The sequence below is a fragment of the Oncorhynchus mykiss genome, chromosome 11, assembly GCF_013265735.2.
Source record: "Oncorhynchus mykiss isolate Arlee chromosome 11, USDA_OmykA_1.1, whole genome shotgun sequence".
NCBI classification, from domain to species: Eukaryota; Metazoa; Chordata; class Actinopteri; order Salmoniformes; family Salmonidae; genus Oncorhynchus; species Oncorhynchus mykiss.
Window position 1 is genome coordinate 61,207,711 of NC_048575.1, and position 21,293 is coordinate 61,229,003.

A 21,293-nucleotide genomic window follows, 5' to 3' on the forward strand; every position below is an offset into this window, starting at 1 on the left:
CAACGTTGAGAACAGAGTGCCCTGTGGCGGCGGTGGGGTTATAATATGGGTAGGCATAAGTTACGGACAATGAACACAATTGTATTTTATCTATGGCAATTTGAATGCACAGAGATACCGTAACGCAATCCTGAGGCCCATTGTAGTGCCATTCATCCGCTGCCATCACCTCATGTTTCAGCATGATAATGCATGGCCTGCTCAACTCTTTGCAAAGGAAATGTTGCGCTGCATTATGTAAATGATGGTCACACCAGATACTGACTGGTTTTCTGATCCACACCCCTACCATGCCAAATCTTTTCAACCTCCTGAGGGGAAAGAGGCGCTGTAGCGCTTTCTTCACAACTGTGCTAGTGTAAGAGGACCATGTTAAGTCCTTGGTGATGTGGGCAACGAGGAACTTGAAGCTCTTGACTCCACTACAGCCCTGTCCATGTGGATGTGCCTGCCCCTCCTTTTCCTGTAGTCCACGATCAGCTCCTTTGTTTTGCTGGTCTCTGACGACCTCCCTGTAAGCTGTCTAATCTTCGTCAATGATCAGGCCTATCGCCATCATGTCGTTAGCAAACTTGATGATGGTGTTGGTGTCGTGCATGGCCATGCAGTTGCTGGTGAACAGGTATAGGAGGGGACTAAGCACGCACCCCTGAGGGTCCACTGTGTTGAAGGTCAGTGTGGCAGATGTGTTATCTACCCTCACCACTTGGAGGCGGCCCACCAGACAGTCCAGAATCCAGTTGCAGAGGGAGGAGTTCAGTCCCAGGGTCCCGCGCTTGGCGAGGACTATGGTGTTGAATACTGAGCTGTAGTCAGCAACAACAGCATTCTCACATACTGTGGGTATTCCTCTTGTCCAGGTGGGAGAGAGCAGTATGTAGTGAAATAGAGATTTCAGCATTTGTGGATCTGTTGAGGCGGTATGCAAATCTATTGGGGCGGTATGCAAATCTGTTGGAGTCCAGGGTGTCTAGGTTGATGGTGTTTGTGTGTGCCATGACCATGTCGTTTAGGCAGGTTACCTTTAGGTTCTTAGGAACAGGGACAATGGTGTATGAGGACTAGTGTGGTGGAGATATGATGGTGGCATTTTCAAAGAGCAACAACTCTGAGCTTTTTTTTTAAATATATAATTTTAGCAGAATATAAACCAAGCTAATATAAAAGTACACAACTGTGGGAATATCTACTGTATAGCAGCCCAAGTTAAAAAATTATATATTTTAATATATTAATTTGTATACTTTATCAGACCAGAGCATCTTGTTTCTCATGGTCTGAGTCCTTTGGTGCCTTTTGGCAAACTCCAAGCGGGATGTCATGTGCCTTTTTACTGAGGAGTAGCTTCCGTCTAGCAACTCTACCATAAAGGCCTGATTGTTGGAGTGCTGCAGAGATGGCTGTCCTTCTGGAAGGTTCTGCCATCTCCACAGAGGAACTCTGGAGCTCTGTTAGAGTGACCATAGGGTTCTTGTTCACCTTCCTGACCAAGGCTCTTCTCCCCCGGGTGGCCAGCTCTAGGAAGAGTTTTGGTTCCAAATTTGTCTTAACTCACATATGTTACATGCTCACTCTGTGTGAAATAATAGGGGTTGGCATGACTTTTAAATGACTAACCCTTCCTCTGTTCCCCATACATACTGTACATCACCCATAAGGTCCCTCAGTCAAGTATCGTATTTCAACCATAGATTCAAAGACCAGGGAGCCTTTCAAAATTCTCAAAGAAAGGCATTGATCGGTAGATGGGTGACAATGTCAAATTATACATTTGAATATCTCTTTAAGCAATGGTCAAGTTAATAATTATGCTGTGGATGATGTATTAACATTTTACTGCAGTGGGCTAAATCAGGGTCACACTGTGTTTTTTGATAGTCTTAAACAAATCTACTTTGAAACAAAAGTATACACTTCACACACATGGTTATGGGCTTAAATATTTTTGGGGCCTTTACATCTCATTCCAAAATCATGGGCATTAATATGGAGTCGGTCCCCCCTTTGCTGCTATAACAGCCTCCACACTTCTGGGAAGGCTTTTGTCTAGATGTTGGAACATTTCTGCGCGTACTTGCTTCCATTCAGCCACGAGCATTGGTGAGGTCGGTCACTGATGATGGGCGATTAGACCTAGCTTGCAGTTGGTGTTCCAATTAATCCCAAAGTGTTTAATGGGGATGAGGTCATGGCTCTGTGCAGGCCAATCAAATTCCTCCAAACCGATCTCGACAAACTATTTCTGTATGGACCTCGCTTTGTGCAGGAAAGGGCCTTCCCCAAACTGTTGCCACAAAGTTGTAAGCACAGACTTGTCTAGAACGTCATTGTATTGTATGCTGTAGCACTAAGATTTTTCTTCGCTGGAACTACGGGCCTAGCCTGAACCATGAGAAACAGCCCCAGACCATTATTCCTCCTCCACCAAACTTTACAGTTGGAACTATGCATTGGGTCAGGTAGCGTTCTCCTGGCATCCGCCAAACACAGATTCGTCTGCCGGACTGCCAGACGGTGAAGCGTGATTCATCACTCCAGAGAGGCTGCTCCCGAGTCCAATGGTGGCAAGCTTTACACCACTCCAGCTGACGTTTGGCATTGTAAGTAGTGATCTTAGGCTGCTTGGCCATGGAAACCATTTCATGAAGCTCCTGACAAACAGTTATTGTCCTGACGTTGCTTCCAGAGGCAGTTTGGAACTCGGTAGTGACTGTTGCAACCGAGAACAGATTATTTTTTACATGCTCAGTACTCAGTGGTTCCATTCTGGGAGCTTGTGTGGCCTACCACTTTGCGGCTGAGCCGTTGTTGCTCCTACACATTTCCACTTCATAATAGCAGCACTTACACTTGACTGGGGGAGCTCTCGCAGGGCAGAAATTTGATGAACTGACTTGTTGGAAAGGTGGCATCTTCAGTAAAGGCCTTTTTACTGCCAATGTTTGTCTATGGAGATTGTATGGCTGTGTTAAATTTTTACACCTGTCAGCAACAGGTGTAGCTGAAATAGCCGAATCCACTAATTTGAACGCGTGTTCACATACTTTTGTATATATAGTGTATAAGAAAGGTCAGGAAACATGTATTTAACCCCTTATTTTTGCACTAAACAGTCTCCATATACAGTGAGGCAAAAAAGTATTTAGTCAGCCACCAATTGTGCAAGTTCTCCCACTTAAAAAGATGAGAGAGGCCTGTAATTTTCATCATAGGTACACTTCAACTATGACAGACAAAATGAGAAAAAAAATCACATTGTAGGATTTTTTATTTATTTATTTGCAAATGATGGTGGAAAATAAGTATTTGGTCAATAACAAAAGTTTCTCAATACTTTGTTATATACCCTTTGTTGGCAATGACAGAGGTCAAACGTTTTCTTTAAGTCTTCACAAGGTTTTCACACACTGTTGCTGGTATTTTGGCCCATTCCTCCATGCAGATCTCCTCTAGAGCGGTGATGTTTTGGGGCTGTTGCTGGGCAATACAGACTTTCAACTCCCTCCAAATATGTTCTATGGGGTTGAGATCTGGAGACTGGCTAGGCCACTCCAGGACCTTGAAATGCTTGAAATGCCACTCCTTCGTTGCCCGGGCGAGGTGTTTGGGATCATTGTCATGCTGAAAGACCCAGCCACGTTTCATCTTCAATGCCCTTGCTGATGGTAGGCTTTGTTACTTTGGTCCCAGCTCTCTGCAGGTCATTCACTTGGTCCCCCCGTGTGGTTCTGGGATTTTTGCTCACCGTTCTTGTGATTATTTTGACCCCACGGGGTGAGATCTTGCGTGGAGCCCCAGATCGAGGGAGATTATCAGTGGTCTTGTATGTCTTCCATTTCCTAATAATTGCTCCCACAGTTGATTTCTTCAAACCAAGCTGCTTACCTATTGCAGATTCAGTCTTCCCAGCCTGGTGCAGGTCTACAATTTTGTTTCTGGTGTCCTTTGACAGCTCTTTGGTCTTGGCCATGGTGGAGTTTGGAGTGTGACTGTTTGACGTTGTGGACAGGTGTCTTTTATACTGATAACAAGTTCAAACAGGTGCCATTAATACAGGTAACGAGTGGAGGACAGAGGAGCCTCTTAGCCTCTTAAAGAAGAAGTTACAGGTCTGTGAGAGCCAGAAATCTTGCTTGTTTGTAGGTACTTGTTTGTAATACTTATTTTCCACCATAATTTGCAAATAAATTCATAAAAATCATACAATGTGATTTTCTGGATTTGTTTCCCCTCATTTTGTCTGTCATAGTTGAAGTGTACCTATCATGAAAATTACAGGCCTCTCTCATCTTTTTAAGTGGGAGAACTTGCACAATTGGTGGCTGGTGGACTAAATTGGTGACTAAATACTTTTTTGCCCCACTGTATACTTCCATACATTTTCTCACCTGGTACAGGAGGACCTTCAGAGGAGTCTTGTGAGGCCTGTGAGCAAAACATGTATGTGTTTCATTAGCGTCTCACCTCTCCACAGAGGTGATATTAGTATGTAGCCCAAACAGTTCGGACAGCACAGACACAAGTTGGCAGATCGACTGTACCAACTTCAGTCGTAGAGCAAAACGGAGAACACCATCGTGTTCATGAGTCTCATCTTTCCATAGAGGGGTCGTAATAGTTTGTAGGCCAAACCATATAAAGAAATGAGATGGAGCTACTGTAAGCACAGGCAAAATCCTAGCGAAAAACCTGCTTCAGTCTGCTTTACACCAGACACTGGGAGAGGAATTTAACTTTCAGCAGGACAATAACCTACAACACAAGGCCAAATCTACACTGGTTGCTTACCAAGAAGACAGTGAATGTTCCCGAGTGGCCAAGTTACAGTTTTGACTGAAATCTGCTTGAATATCTTTGGCAAGACTTGAAAATGGCTGTCTAGCCATGATCCCCAACATCTTGATAGAGCTTGAAGATGCATCCTTTTCTGCAGCTGAAGTTTAGATTTATAATATTGTTCCTCATATTTAGCTTATTGAAACCAAATTATGTTGTGCTTTTATTTACATGTTAATTTATCACTGTATTTATTGTGAACAACAAAAGTGTGAAATGCCACTCGTGCACATCAAATTTTACTTTTAAATAGCCGCTACAACTGCTGGGTAAATAGCATGTTAACATTGGCTGAGAAGATGCATTGGTCAATCAAGGTATCCTTTACATGGCTAATTACAATATCAAATGTGGTTAATGAGAAGAAGTCTATCTGTAAAAAATATACTTGAAACACATTATAAATACACTTTATTTGTAAAGAAAATGCAGGAATTCTAGTTTAAATACCATTTCAGTATACTTCAAACTCATGAGAAATATACAGTACCAGTCAAAAGTTTGGACGCGCCTACTCATTGAAGTGTTTCTTTATTTTTACTATTTTCTACATTGTAGAATCATAGTGAAGACATCAACTATGAAATAACACATGGAATCATGTAGTGTTAAATAAATAAACATATTTTATATTTGAGATTCTTCAAAGTAGCCACCCTTTGTCTTGCACACGTGGCATTCTCTCAACCAGCTTCATGAGGAATGTTTTTCCAAAAGTCTTGAAGGATTCCCACATATGCTGAGCCCTTGTCTGCTTTTCACTCTCCTTGGTCAAAAATCCTTTACACAGCCTGGAGATGTGTTTTGATGGGATGGCGTATCACTGTAGAATGCTGTGGTAGCCATGCTGGTATGTATATTAAATACAGTTTAAATCATCTAAATTGGGACACTTTTTTTGTACTTAAGTATATTCTTAGTATATTAGATCAAAAGCAAAACAAATATACTTTGAATACACCTTAAGTAAATTTTATGTACAGTACCAGTCAAAAGTTTGGACACTGTCATGGCTCCACCTGTCACCAGAGGATTCCAGAGACTGTCCGAGAGACATTAACAACACTCAGGTGTGTCCAATTTACTCATTACGATTTCCCTGTTAAAAGGTGTATTTTCTGTTGTCCTTTGCAGGAGCTTGAATTGTTTACAGTGTGTGGTTGTATCCTGAGTGAGGTTTCGAGACGTAGTGTTTGTTGTGGTTTTAAGTGTACTGGGATCCTGCGGCTACCATTTCTCAATGAAGTGGTATGTTTATCCTTAACCACTGATTCCTCGTCTGGTCTCTTCTCTGCACCTGGGTCCAACCTTACCATGTCACAGCAAGCTTCTGCCGAAACATGGACCCAGCAGAGATCCCCCAGATCAAGAATGTGGTAACCCACCAAGGAGCACTGTTGGGGCCTCATTTATAAAAATGTTCTTAGATTTATACTTGAACTTTAACTGCTTATGTAACGGATGTGAATCGGCTAGCTTAGTTAGCGGTGCGCGCTAAAATAGCGTTTCAATCGGTGACTACAGGCCTACAAGCCCTCAGTTCAGCCTCTCTCGGCCTATTGTCTGAGCACTGATGGAGGGATTGTGTGTTCCTGGTGTAACTCGGGCAGTTGTTGTTGTCATCCTGTACCTGTCCTGCAGGTGTGATGTTCGGATGTACCGATCCTGTGCAGGTGTTGTTACACGTGGTCTTCCACTGCAAGGACGATCAGCTGTCCGTCCTGTTTCCCTGTAGCGCTGTCTTAGGTGTCTCAGTACAGACCTTGCAATTTATTGCCCTGGCCACATCTGCAGTCCTCATGCTTCCTTGCAGCATGCCTAAGGCATGTTCACGCAGGTGAGCAGGGACCCTGGGCATCTTTCTTTTGGCGTTTTTCAGAGTCAGTAGAAATGCCTCTTTAGTGTCCTAAGTTTTCACAACTGTGACCTTAATTGCCTACCGTCTGTAAGCTGTTAGTGTCTTAAGGACCGTTCCACAGGTGCATGTTCATGAATTGTTTATGGTTCATTGAACAAACATGGGAAACAGTGTTTAAACCCTTTACAATGAAGATCTGTGAAGTTTTTGGGATTTTTATTAATTATGTTTGAAAGACAGGGTCCTGAAAAAGGGACATTTCTTTTTCTGCTGAGTTTATGTACTGTACATCTCATAGTAAAACATCTGGAGACTGTCGTTGAGTTACCCATCAGCTCCTGCTCCTTCACCCTCCACTTTTCCTTCTCTCTTCTTTGTTCCCCGCTCTCCTTTAATTGGTCATATGACACACAGACAAGAGGTACACGGTAGCCATTGTAGTGTGAACTCACCACAGGTGATAACCGATAGGTGAGAACGTAGAATATGCCTCCGATAGCAACTCACACCATGCCCAAACCGGACGCGAGCGTGCATCCTGCGCCATCCTGCGCAAATTGATTTTGTCCCCCCACACCACACACGATCACGCCACGCAGGTTGAAATATCAAAACAAACTGAACCAATTATATTAATTTGGGGACAGGTCGAAAAGCATTAAACATTTATGGCCATTTAGCTAGCTAGCTTGCAGTTGCTAGCTAATTTATGCTGTTTAGCTAGCTAACTTGTTGTTGCTAGCTAATTTGTCCTGGGATATAAACATTGAGTTGTTATTTTACCTGAAATGCACAAGATCCTCTACTCTGACAATTAATCCACACATGAAATGGTCAGCCAAATCGTTTCTAGTCATCTCTCCTTCTTCCAGGCTTTTTCTTCTATGGACTTTATATGGCTATTGGCAACTAACTTTCATAATAAGGTGCATTACCACAACCGACCTCAGTTCATCTTTCAATCACCCACGTGGGTATAACCAATGAGGAGATGGCACGTGGGTATATGCTTCTTAAAGCCAATGAGGAGATGGGAGAGGCAGGACTTGCATCGCGTTCTGCGTCGCAAATAGAAGCACAACTTCTATTTTAGCACCTGGCAACGCAGACGCTTGTTGGCTCGCGCGAGCAGTGTGGGTGCTATGATTGAATAACGTGTACAGTGGGGAGAACAAGTATTTGATACACTGCCGATTTTGCAGGTTTTCCTACTTACATTCCTACTTGTCATTTCCATCATAGGTACTAAAACAAAAATCCAGAAAATTACATTGTATGATTTTTAAGTAATTAATTAGCATTTTATTGCATGACATAAGTATTTGATCACCTACCAACCAGTAAGAATTCCGGCTCTCACAGACCTGTTAGTTTTTCTTTAAGAAGCACTCCTGTTCTCCAATCATTACCTGTATTAACTGCACCTGTTTGAACTCATTACCTGTATAAAAGACACCTGTCCACACACTCAATCAAACAGACTCCAACCTCTCCACAATGGCCAAGACCAGGGAGCTGTTTAAGGTCATCAGGGATAAAATTGTAGACCTGCACAAGGCTGGGATGGGCTACAGGACAATAGGCAAGCAGCTCGGTGAGAAGGCAACAACTGTTGGCCCAATTATTAGAACATGGAAGAAGTTCAAGATGGCGGTTAATCACCCTCGGTCTGGGGCTCCATGCAAGATCTCACCTCATGGGGCATCAATGATCACGAGGAAGGTGAGGGATCAGCCCAGAACTACACGGCAGGACCTGGTCAATGACCTGAAGAGAGCTGGGACCACAGTTTATTTGGCGCGTTTGATTCAGAAATACACCGGTTTCAACTCGCCCATCATGCCTACAAACTATCTAATACATTTCCTGTAAACTTGGTCCAAACATTTCAAACAACGTTCCTAATCCAACCAACCAGGGACCCTAAAACGTAAATAATCGATACAATTTAAGACAGAATAAACTGTTTCTAATACCGGATAAAAATGGAGCGTGCTCCAGTTCACACTCACCAAAAGAGTCCACCTGGAGTGACACTTACAATGAATACCACTACTTCTTCATTTCTCAAAAGAAAAACATATAACCATTTCTAAAGACTGTCAACATCTAGTGGAAGCCATAGGAACTGCAACCAGGTTCCTAATAATAAGGGAGTCCCATAGAAAACAATTGGAAAATCCTATGACCTCAATTTTTTTTCTCCCCTGGATGGTTTGTCCTCTGGGTTTCGCCTGCCAAATCAGTTCTGTTATACTCACAGACTATTTTAACCATTTTAGAAACTTTAGAGTGTGCATTTCCTAGCTTCTGCGACTGAGTAACAGGCAGTTTACTTTGGGCACGCTTTTCATCCGGATGTCAAAATACTGCCCCCTACTTTTTTCCTCTTTAAAAAATGTTTTTTTTTACTTCCGTTTATTTAGTAAATACTTTCTTAACACTTATGTTTCTTAAAACTGCATTGTTGATTAAGGGCTTGTAAGTAAGCATTTCACTGCAAGGTCTACTACTCCTGGTGTATTCGGCGCATGTGACAAATACAATTTGATTATGTTCTGATTCTTATCTCAAATCATATGTCAAGTGTAAGTATTGTCATAGCTGTGACGTTTATGCAAGGTCTGTCTGTCTGTCTGTCCGTCCGTCCGTCCGTCCGTCCGTCCGTCCGTCCGTCCGTCCGTCCGTCCGTCCAGATATGTTTCTTCTTTTGCCCTGTCATCCTGTTATTAGTGGAAGTGACAAGGTAGAAAGTCATTCATGAAATTTTGACCCGATGATGTGATAGAGGCAGACAGTAAATAGAGCTTGACATAATAGAGACAAGCATAATAGTCTGTCATTTGTACGCAATGATGAGATAAAAGTCCCTTTGACCAGATGACGATCTAAGTTCCTGATAATGAAAAGAGGGCCTTCTTCTAATGCTCAATTCACGTCCAAAACCACATGAGAGTGTGGATATCAGGTCATCTGACGGGCTATCTGGTGGCACTATCTACACATTAAGATCATCATCTGGTCCAAATGACATCACTTTCTACCTTCTCTACCCCACTTTCACAGGTGACGGGATGACAGGGGAAAATAATCTCCTGTTCACCGTAACAATGACAGGAGGTGAATAGAGATGTCATGATCTGTGATGCAGGTTCTAGTGTCATACATCTGCTGTCCCACCAAATAGTCTTTGTTCGATTCTATTCTGAGGCAATTCTCTTCTTATGACGTTGTCTTCCACCTATCACAGTGTTACACGGAGATTGACCTTGGCCCATGTATCTCTCACACGCACACTGAGGGCTGCTGAGAGCGTCCATTTGACATCAGCTGTTGAACTATAATATTTGAAGAAGATTCAGTGAGCAGCTCCTTTTCTAGTATTTTATTTTAGCCAGAATTCAGTAGTGTCTATGTTATGTTTTTAACATCTCTTTAAGTCATTTTTAATTATTGTTTCTATTGTATTTTATTCTAGATTTTACTTTTGTTTGAATAAAATACTTCAACTGCACAGCTGTATAATGTTTGATTGTATTAATTTATAAGGAATGGCCTGAATGGAATGTGGCTAGAGCAGTGTGTGTACGGTATGTTATGGCTCTCTCCATTGTCTATTTTTCAGACTGACCATCCTCCCAAGCTCAATAAATACCCAGGAACGAACGAATGAACGGACGGACAGACAGACGTGGATGTTGTCAGTCTCCTTTTCAAAGTTGTTGACAAATTGGTCCACAGAGAGGGAGGTGGGAGGAGGTGGAAGATAAAGGAGGGATGAGAAGATGGGAAAGAGTTTCCTAGGGTTACAGGCAGAAGCTTGGAATTTAGAGTGATAGAAAGTGGCTTCAGCAGCAGATAAAGAGGAAGCGAAGGTAGAGAGGAGGGAGTGGAAGGATGATCGGTCCTCAGGAAGTTTAGTTTTCCTCAATTTTCGCTCAGCTACCCGCAGCCCCGCTCTGTAAGCTCGCAATGAGTCAGAGCCACGGAGCAGGAGGGGAGGGCCGAGCCGGCTGGGAGAAAAGAGGACAGTGCGAGTGATGCGGATGCGGAACGGGAGAAGACTAGGGTTGAAGAGGCAGAATCAGGAGACCGGAAGGAGAACGATTTAGCAGAAGGGAGAGATGATAAGATAGAAGAGAGTAGTGGGAGGGAGAGAGCGAAGATTGCAACGGTTGCATGACCATCTGGGCAGGGGCTGAGTGGCCAGGGTTGGAGGAAATGGAGACAGAAAAGGAAACAAAGTAGTGATCAGAGACCTGGAGTGGGGTTGCAGTGAGATTAGTAGTCGAACAGCCTCTAGTAAAGATGAGGTCAAGCGTATTGCCTGCCTTGTGAATGGGAGGGGACTGGGAAAGGGTGAGCTCAAAAGAGGCAAGGAGTGGAAAGAGAGAGTTGGAAAGAAATTAATCAAAGCCGACGTCTGGAGGTTAAAGTCGCCAAGTACGAAGAGCAGTGAGCCATCGTCAGGAAATTAGCTTATCAAGGTGTCAAGCTCCATTGATGTACTCTGGTGGGCGATGAATGACAACAATGTTAAGCTTTAGTGGACAAGGGACAGTGACAGTATGGAATTCAAATGTGGAGATATCCAGGTGAGAGTGGGAATATTTGGGGTTAGTGTTAGAGGCATGTTTTGTCCACTACAGTCTAGTGTAGTCTGGGTAGGAGTGATGCTGCCCTCTGCTGTTACTCAACACTACCAGTTGTCTTCTCCTGTGCTCTCTGTCCTGTTGTACAATCCTCCACAACTCATCTCTCTCTCTATGTCAGGCACTGACACAGGAACAGCCTGTTAAAAAATAAACAAAAATAAAAAAAGCCCATTCACTCACTCACACACACACACACACACACACACACACACACACACACACACACACACACACACACACACACACACACACACACACACACACACACACACACACACACACACACACACACACACACACACACACACACACACACACACACACACACACACACCACACACACACACACACACACACACACACACACACACACACACACAGAGATTTAGAGCAATGGGGAACCACAGAAGAAAGCACCCAAAAACGTGTGTGTGTGTTTATCTGGGAGTTCCGCAACAGTCTATGGAACCTGATACTTCATGACTTCCGATCACAGGAATGTGACTTTCCTTCTCCTGGAGAGAGACTCTGGCCTGACGCCCAATCACATCCCTGTGTGTGTGTGTGTGTGTGTGCACGTCAAAATTGTTTTAACTGGAAACACTTGATAAAACACTACAGTTTACTATAGAATACTACAGTACTTACTATGTAATTATGTAGTAAGCTGTAGTATACTGTAGAATTCTATACTATATACACTGTAGTATCCCTCAATCATGTGAAGAACTTACTATCAAATTTTGTAGTATACCTTAGAATACTAGGGTAAATTCAACAGTATACTACAGACTGCAAAAACACTACATGTCTGCAAGTTTACTACAGTTTTCTTTACAACATAATTAATACTATAGTAAACTGTAAATACTATACTATAGTAATGTCCGCAACACTGCAGTAAATACTACTGTACTCACTGTAGTGTTTTTGCAGTCATTAGTCCTCACATTACAAAACACAACAGTGAATACTACAGTAAAGTCCACAAAAACAATACTGTGAATACTATAGTATTTATACCATAGTATAATGTAGTATTTTGTCATTTGGGCAAAACATTTATGCACACAAACACACACATACAACTACAGATAGAGCATTGATATAAACTAATGACGAGAGAGAGAGAGAGAGAGAGAGAGAGAGCGAGAACCTGAGCCTTCGCCTTCACTATGGTGAATCACTAAAACAATACAGAAATACACTACGGAAAAAGAAGGAACAGCACGTCAGAAATCAGCTCAATGTAATTGAATAATCCATAGAATCTAACCACTTCTGGATTAGATTCTAACCCTTATGGGTTAGATTTGAACACACTAAACAAACAACAACACGAAGAGTTATATATCCAAAATGAAGATGTATGGATAAACCCCTTCTCCAATCTTTTTGGCTCTATAACAAAGAACAAAGAACAAAAACTTAAACATGATCAAATCCAAATCTTAGAATCAACTATTAAAGACTACCAGAACGCACTGGATTCTCCAATTACATTGAATGAACTACAAAACACAAACACTCCAACCCAAAAAGGCCTGTGGTGTTAATAGTATCCTAAATGAAATGATAAAATATACATACCACAAATTGGCTATACTTAAACGTTTTAACATTATCCTCAGCTCTGGCATCTTCCGTCATTGTAACTAAGAATTTGTTCTTAACTGGTTTGCCTAGTTAAATAAAGGTTAAATATAAAAAAATAAAGGTTAAATACAAAAAATAAAAACCAAGGACTGATTTGACCCCAAGGACAAATTTGATCCCAATAACTAACGTGGGATATGTGTCAACAGCAACCATGGGAAACACCTCTGTATTATCATTAGCAGCAGACTCATACATTTCTTCAGTGAAAACAATGTACTGGCTTTTTACCAAATTACCATACGACCGACCATGTATTCACCCTGCTCACCCTAATTGACGAGTAGCCAAACCAAAACAAAGGCAAAGTCTTCTTATGCTTTATTGATTTCAAAAAAGCTTTTGACTCAATTTGGCAAGAGGGTCTGGTATACAAATTGATGAATAGTGGAGTTGTGGGGAAAAAACATAACATTATAGAATATATGTACACAAACATTGGCAACATTTTTTGGGGAAAAACACACACTATAGACCATACTAGACTAGATACTAGGCTGATACTCGAGACTAGACTGGAGACTAGGCTGCTACTAGAGACTAGACTAGAGACTAGCCTGCTACTAGAGACTAGAGACTAGGCTGCTACTAGAGACAATAGACTAGACTAGATACTAGGCTGTTACTAGAGACTAGGCTGCTACTAGAGACTAGACTAGGCTGCTACTAGAGACTAGACTAGAGACTAGTGCCGTGTGTTTGGTTATGCCAGATTAAGTGATATGACATGCTATTCTATAAAATCATTTCTCTGTAATTAATATTACCTGATTAAGCTAATCATGTAAATGTAATTAACTAGAAAGTCAGGGCAACACGAAATAACGTTTATAGAGCTGTTATCTTTCGAATAAACTCTTAAAGACCTAATAATCTTTTACATCAGTACCAGTCAATTTAATCGTCACTTTATTCAGTCTCATTTGAAAGTTGTAAATTATTGGTTATCTTCACGAACCCTGGCTAACAAGTTGAATCAGCAATACAAAATTTGGTTTAATTATTTATTTACTAAACACCTAAATAATCCCACAGAATTACATCTACACAGAATGGATCATACATTGATTACAAATAATGTCATAAAGGAAAAGGTCCCTAGCGGACGGAACAGATATGAGGGCTGGTTACACAAAGAAAGGGGGTTGAGTTTTGAATGAAAGTGCGGGAAGACTGAGGAACAAAATATTTTGTGTCTCTATTGGGCCGTAGGTAGCTATGCTATCGTAAATACAGTATCTTATGCATTCTCAATAACCGCCCATTTGAAAAAGGAAAATGCAATAAATATTTACTCTGAGCTGTGCGTCGGTAGATTGGTTGTAGATAGAAGACGGGGTGGTCCAGCATGGTTCTCTGGTCCTCTGAAGAATGTCTAGTGGTGAACTGGAGTGTGGTAGAACGGATACTCTGTCCATCCTCTCCTAGCCCATGTTTAGTTGGGTTTCACTTCTTTAGTGAATAAGAGTTAAAAGTTCATACGAAGTTGCCATGCTATATGCTCATGCTATATTCTGGCTGGTATAGGCGAAATTCATCCTTCCGCGTGTAGGTCGTCACCTTCACGTTGAGATTCGATGCTAATTTTGTTAGGTTCCTGTCGTTCAACCAGAGCTCACGCTGAGGTTGGCTTAGTTCTGTAGGTGGTCTTTGTCCTTTCAACGTGGGGACCGCAAGTCCTCACGTCCTTGGAACAGGAAGTATCATTTTTTGTAAACGGGTTTATATAGTGGTGAAAAGAAGGGCTTGTTTCATAGTTTACAACCCATGTCTGTTCACTTGGGCGGGACCTCTGAGTAAACAGAGTGGTGTTCTTATGACAAACCGTTGTCTCATTAAGAAGCAAAAAATGACATTTAATCTTTTCACAAATAGTTTCATATTTAAACATTTAAAATTGCACAACAATTCCATCTGCATCTGATAACTAAAATGTGTAGATTTTCCAAGACATAGTTTATGTTGTCCTATCATCAGTCATCATGTCTCAGACGCCAACTGATCTGACATCATAGTCATTAAGTACCAATGCATATTTTCAACTGGTTGGATTACCGAAATATGGTTCCGTTTCCCACCTTTTGATGTTCCCAGAATCTCTATGTTGACAAAGGGCTTTTCAAGAGTCAACTCTATAGAATAGAGAGAGAGAAACAGAGGGGAGGGGGGGGGGGGGGGTATTTATGGGGGTCATAAACCTCCCTCATCAGGCCAACGTCATGACACTAGGTTGTTACTAGAGACTAAACTGCTACTAGAGACAACACTAGACTAGAGAATAGGCTGCTACTAGAGATAATATCAGACTAGAGACTAGTCTGAAATAAAGATTCAGCAGCAAGACTGAAATAAGACTGAAATAAGATGAATGAGAGAGAGAGAGAGAGAGAGGGAGAGAGAGAGAGAGAGAGAGAGAGAGAGACAGAGAGAGAGACATCAGGTAGCCACCAGAGGGCACTAAGAGGTATATACGCTTTTTAGAGGAGAGGAAGAGAAATGGAAACAATAGGAGAGGAGGAAGAGAGAGAAGGAAGAAGAGGAAAGGAGATGATCGGAAGAAAGGAAGAGATAGATACATTAGATAAGAAGAGATAGATAGATACATTTGAGGAGATGGTGGAGGGGTGAAAAATAGGAGGGGGAATGATGAAAAGTGAAAAGATGGAAAGGCCTCTATAGACCATAGGAATCTGGGTCACACACACACACACACACACACACACACACACACACACACACACACACACACACACACACACACACACACACACACACACACACACACACACACACACACACACACACACACACACACACACACACACACACACACACACACACACACACACACACACACACACACACACACACACACACACACACATCATTGAAACAGTGTCTATCTGTGTGTTCAGAGTGAGCCAGTGTGGAGTGTGACTTTGTCATGGATTTACTGACACCTCCGCTCTGCATGAGATCACACGAGTGGGACAGATGTGCTGTGTAGTAAATTAGCAAGCGTTTCTCAGAGCGAAGCAAAAGTTTGTCACAATGTCAACACATACACACGCACGCACACACACACACACATAAATCTCTGTGTTTAACAACAGACAGAAGCTTCATAGCCTCCTCAACAATCACATGCATAAATCAGGCATAAATGGTTCGGTGGCCCCGTCACACGTCTCCAACTGTTAGCTGTCAGGGAGAGAAGGGACAGTGGGAGAGGGGTAGATGAAAAGAAAGGGAGAGATGGAGAGAGTAAGAGAGGGGTAGAGAAAAAGAAAGGGAGAGAGGGAGAGATTGGGAGAGGGGTAGAGAAAAAGAAAGGGAGAGAGGGGAGAGAGTGAGAGGGGTAGAGAAAAAGAAAGGGAGAGAGGGAGAGTGAGAGAGGGGTAGAGAAAAAGAAAGGGAGAGAGGGAAAGTGGGAGAGGGGTAGAGCAAAAGAAAGGGAGAGAGGGGAGAGTGGGAGAGGGGTAGAGAAAAAGAAAGGGAGAGAGGGAGAGATTGGGAGAGGGGTAGAGGAAAAGAAAGGGAGAGAGTGGAAGAGGGGTAGAGAAAAAGAAAGGGAGAGAGGGAGAGAGTGGGAGAGGGGTAGAGAAAAAGAAAGGGAGAGAGGGGAGAGTGGGAGAGGGGTAGAGAAAAAGAAAGGGAGAGAGGGAGAGAGTGGGAGAGGGGTAGAGAAAAAGAAAGGGAGAGAGGGAGAGAGTGAGAGAGAGCATTCAAATAGAGACGTCACAACAGTAAAATGTTAATTCTATCTACTATTATCCTGACTTCATTATTGTGGAAGAAACTGTATTTCAATCAAAATATTATTGTATTGGGGCTTCCCAGGTGGCACAGTGGTCTAGGGCACTGCATCGCAGCGCTAGCTGTGCCACCAGAGACCCTGGGTTCGCGCCCAGGCCCCGCGCAGCCGGCCGCGACTGGGAGGTCCGGTGGGGCGAAGCACAATTAGGGAGGGCTTGGCCGGTAGGGATATCCTTGTCTCATCGTGCACCAGCGACTCCTGTGGCGGGCCGGGCGCAGTGCCCAAGGTTGCCAGGTGCACGGTGTTTCCTCCAACACATTGGTGCGGCTGGATGTTAAGAAGCAGTGCGGCTGGTTGGGTTGTGCGGGAGTTGAAGCGATGAGACAAGATAGTAGCTACTACGAAATTGGGGAGAAAAAGGGGGTATTCAAAAATAAATAAATAAAAATATCATTGTATAATGTTTCACTATTATTCCCGACTTCACAGAATAATAAAGGCTGAATCTTAGAGGAATAGTCTGAAAATAAAAAACTACAGTTGAAAGATTATGATAATAATTTCAAGATGCTTAACAGTCGCTCAGGACTGGTATAGTCTGAAGACATTACTAATCTGTCTGCTATTTGACATTCTATATATCTCCCTGTCTCTCTCTCCCGTTCTTTCTTTATTTACTTCTCTTTCTTTCTCTTTCTTTCTCTCTCCCTCTATTTCTCTCTCCCTCTCTCTCTCCTGCTCTCTCTCATTGACACAGGATCCTGGTTGCCTTGAGGTTTTGTTTAATAAGTCAAAACATTGGCAGGCAGAATAGCATTTTTAAGTTCCTCTTTCAAAGTGCTTTTCCCTTTCTGGCTCGTGGTGAAAAGATTTAGAGCTATCACTCATGTGACACACTAACGATGAGAAGATTCTGTAGATCGGATACAGTACGATTTATGATGTTTGGTTCCTTCCCACTTCATCCCCAGAGCATTGCGGAAAGTATATCTAACAGGCAAACCAAAGGTTCTCTGTGTTGTATGAAAGTATTACTTAAGAGATTGTGAGGCCATTGAAGTACTGAAGTACTCCCCTGTACCTTTCACAACACCCTGTACCTTTCACAACACCCTGTACCTTTTACAACACCCTGTACCTTTCACAACACCCTGTACCTTTCACAACACCCTGCACCTTCACAACACCCTGTACCTTTCACAACACCATGTACCTTTTACAACACCCTGGGTCAGCATAGTGTGCTCCATGTATCCAACTGTGAGTCAGGTATCTATACCTGGGACCTGTCCTTAGCTGGAGGAAACTACCAACAAAAATGTCAAGTTCAGGTAGCATCTCCTCCGATGATGAAATCTACATTAATTCAAATTCTCGGGTACAGTAATATGAGCAGTTATGAGAGTCACACAGCAGTTATGTACACTAATGTATGAGTTCAACAATGTAATTAAGTTATTAAGCACAGTAATGACATTCAATGTGTAGCTGTAGACTATGATCATGTTCTCTTCGTTAGCTAATGAGCTTAACAAGATTCGCCACTGAAACACTAATTAAGGCTGTTAGGGGGCTGTAGCAGATTACCAAGCACCCCTGTGGAGTCGACAGAACTAGCTAACACACACACACTCTCTCCAGCACCCGTCCGTGAGCCAATCTAAACACTCATCAGCAATCCAAAAAAGACCCTCACTACTACTGAAATGACTTATATTTACATATATATGTATGTGTATGTGTATATGTGTGTAGTTATTTTACCACAGGCCAGAGAAAGAAATCATAGTCTTACCAATAAGAGTGGAAGCTCCTAGTGATGGAGTTGTGGTGAAGTTTAACATGCGTCAGTTGTGGTTGTGCACACACAACCCCTGTCTTCCTCTCTCTCTTTCTCTGTCACATACACAGAGCGAGAAAGAGAGAAAGAGAGAGTGACTGTAGCAGGTCATCCAATAGGAATACAGAGTTGCTCTCTGGCCCTGCCCACCAGGATTTCAAATGGCTGCCTGGGGGTATTGCAGAGTAGGGGGTCCATCATTAACGCTACACCTTACATTCATCTAAGACAATCTGTTCCCCCTCCACTGGCTGACAGTTAAGGAGCCAGGGACCCCAATGTGCAAACACACACACACACACACACACACACACACACACACACACACACACACACACACACACACTGGTGCTGTGCGTTCACATAGTCCAGATGTTGGCAGCAGTCCTCTGCTCCAGATGAAGACAGGGCAGTCGGCCAAAAACCTGAACCGCTCTCTCTCTCTTTATATCTTTCTCTGTCCCTCTCTTACTTTCTCTTTCTCTCCCTCTCTTTCTTTCTTTCTTTCTTTCTTTCTTTCTTTCTTTCTTTCTTTCTTTCTTTCTTTCTTTCTTTCTTTCTTTCTTTCTTTCTTTCTCTCTCCCTCTCTTTCTTTTTCTCTGTCCCTCTCTTTCTTTCTATCTTTCTTTCTTTCTTTCTCTCTCTCCCTCTCTTTTTCTCTGTCCCTCTCTTTCTTTCTCTCTCTCTCTTTCTATCTTTCTCTGTCTCTCTATCTTTCTTTCTCTCTCTTTCTATCTTTCTCTGTCTCTCTCTCTCTCTATCTCTCTCTTTCTATCTTTCTCTGTCTCTCTATCTTTCTCTGTCTCTCTCTTTCTATCTTTCTCTGTCTCTCTCTCTATATCTTTCTCTGTCTCTCTCTTTCTATCTTTCTCTGTCTCTCTCTTTCTATCTTTCTCTGTCTCTCTCTCTCTTTCTCTGTCTCTCTTTCTATCTTTCTCTCTCTCTCTATCTTTCTCTGTCCCTCTTTCTTTCTCTCTCTCTCTCTCTCTCTCTTTCTCTGTCTCTCTCTTTCTATCTTTCTCTCTCTCTATCTTTCTCTGTCTCTCTCTTTCTATCTTTCTCTCTCCCTCTTTCTATCTTTCTCTCTCCCTCTTTCTTTCTTTCTCTCTCCCTCTTTCTTTCTTTCTCTCTCCCTCTTTCTTTCTTTCTCTCTCCCTCTTTCTTTCTCTCTCCCTCTTTCTTTCTTTCTCTCTCCCTCTTTCTTTCTTTCTCTCTCCCTCTTTCTTTCTCTCTCCCTCTTTCTATCTTTCTCTGTCCCTCTCTTTCTTTCTTTCTTTCTCTCTCTCCCTCCCTCCCTCCCTCTCTTTCTTTCTTTCTTTCTTTCTTTCTTTTTTTCCCTCTCTCTCTCCCCATCAAATTATATGTTTACAATAATACTGCTACGCTTCGAGGGACACACGCAACAAGCAAGCACACATCCACAAATGCACACACAATGAGGTGCAGTTTTCAGAGAGGGGTAAAAAAAATAAAAATCATTAGTGAAGCAGAAAGAAAAATGAAAGATGGAGCAAAGTTTGAGGTTCTTTTCATTAACATTGCCATGTTAAGAACAATGTTTTTTCTACTCTGCTCTTGTCTAACAGAGAGATGGAAATGTTATGCAATCGTTTCTTTGAATTTCTCTCTCCACACACACACACACACACACACACACACACACACACACACACACACACACACACACACACACACACACACACACACACACACAGGGCTTGTAATGAGCAGTCAGTGTGTGAGCAACCAGTCCTCACAGTCTCACATCAGAACTACAACTTCACAAGCGGTCATCCTGGCAGAGGTTTTTCGTGATGCCTGCTGTCTTATTGGCTCTTAACCAACAGTGTTATTTTTTTTGCGTTGTTTGTAACTTATTTTGTACATAATGTTGCTGCTACCGTCTCTTATGACTGAAAAGAGCTTCTGGAAATCAGAACTACGGTTACTCACCTCAGATTAGACTAATAGTTTTTCTTCAATGAGTCGGACGGGGGGGATATACTACTACAGACACCCGACCAGGTCCAGATCCCCGTCATTCGCTGGAGATGGAAACAGAGATCAGGGGGCCTTGTGAGGATCAGGCGACGAGTCGCTAATCTGCCTTTGCCTTCCGTCCTGCTAGCTAACATGCATTCGCTGGAAAATAAATTGGACGAACTGAAAGCACGTATATCCTACCAACGGAACATTAAAAACTAATCGTTAGGGTTTTAGTGGAGCAGGTTGAGAGCTTCAAGTTCCTTGGCGTCCACATCACCAACAAACTAACCCTAACCCAAACAAACTATGGTCCAAACATACCAAGACAGTTGCGAAGCGGGCACAGCAAAACCTATTCCCTCTCAGGAGACTGAAAAGATTTGGTATGGGTCCTCAGATCCTCAAAAGGTTTTACAGCTGCATCATCGAGAGCATCCTGACGGGTTGCATCACTCCCTGGTATGGCAACTGCTCGGCCTCCGACCGCAAGGCACTGCAGGGGGTAGTGCGTACGCCCAGTAAATCGCCGGGGTCAAGCTTCCTGCCATCGAGGACCTCTATACCAGGCAGTGTCAGAGGAAGGCCCTAAAAATTGTCAAAGACTCCAGCCACTCAAGTCATAGACTGTTCTCTCTGCTACCGCATGGCAAGCGGTACAGGAGCGCCAAGTCTAGGTCCAAGAGGCTTCTTAACAGCTTCTACCCC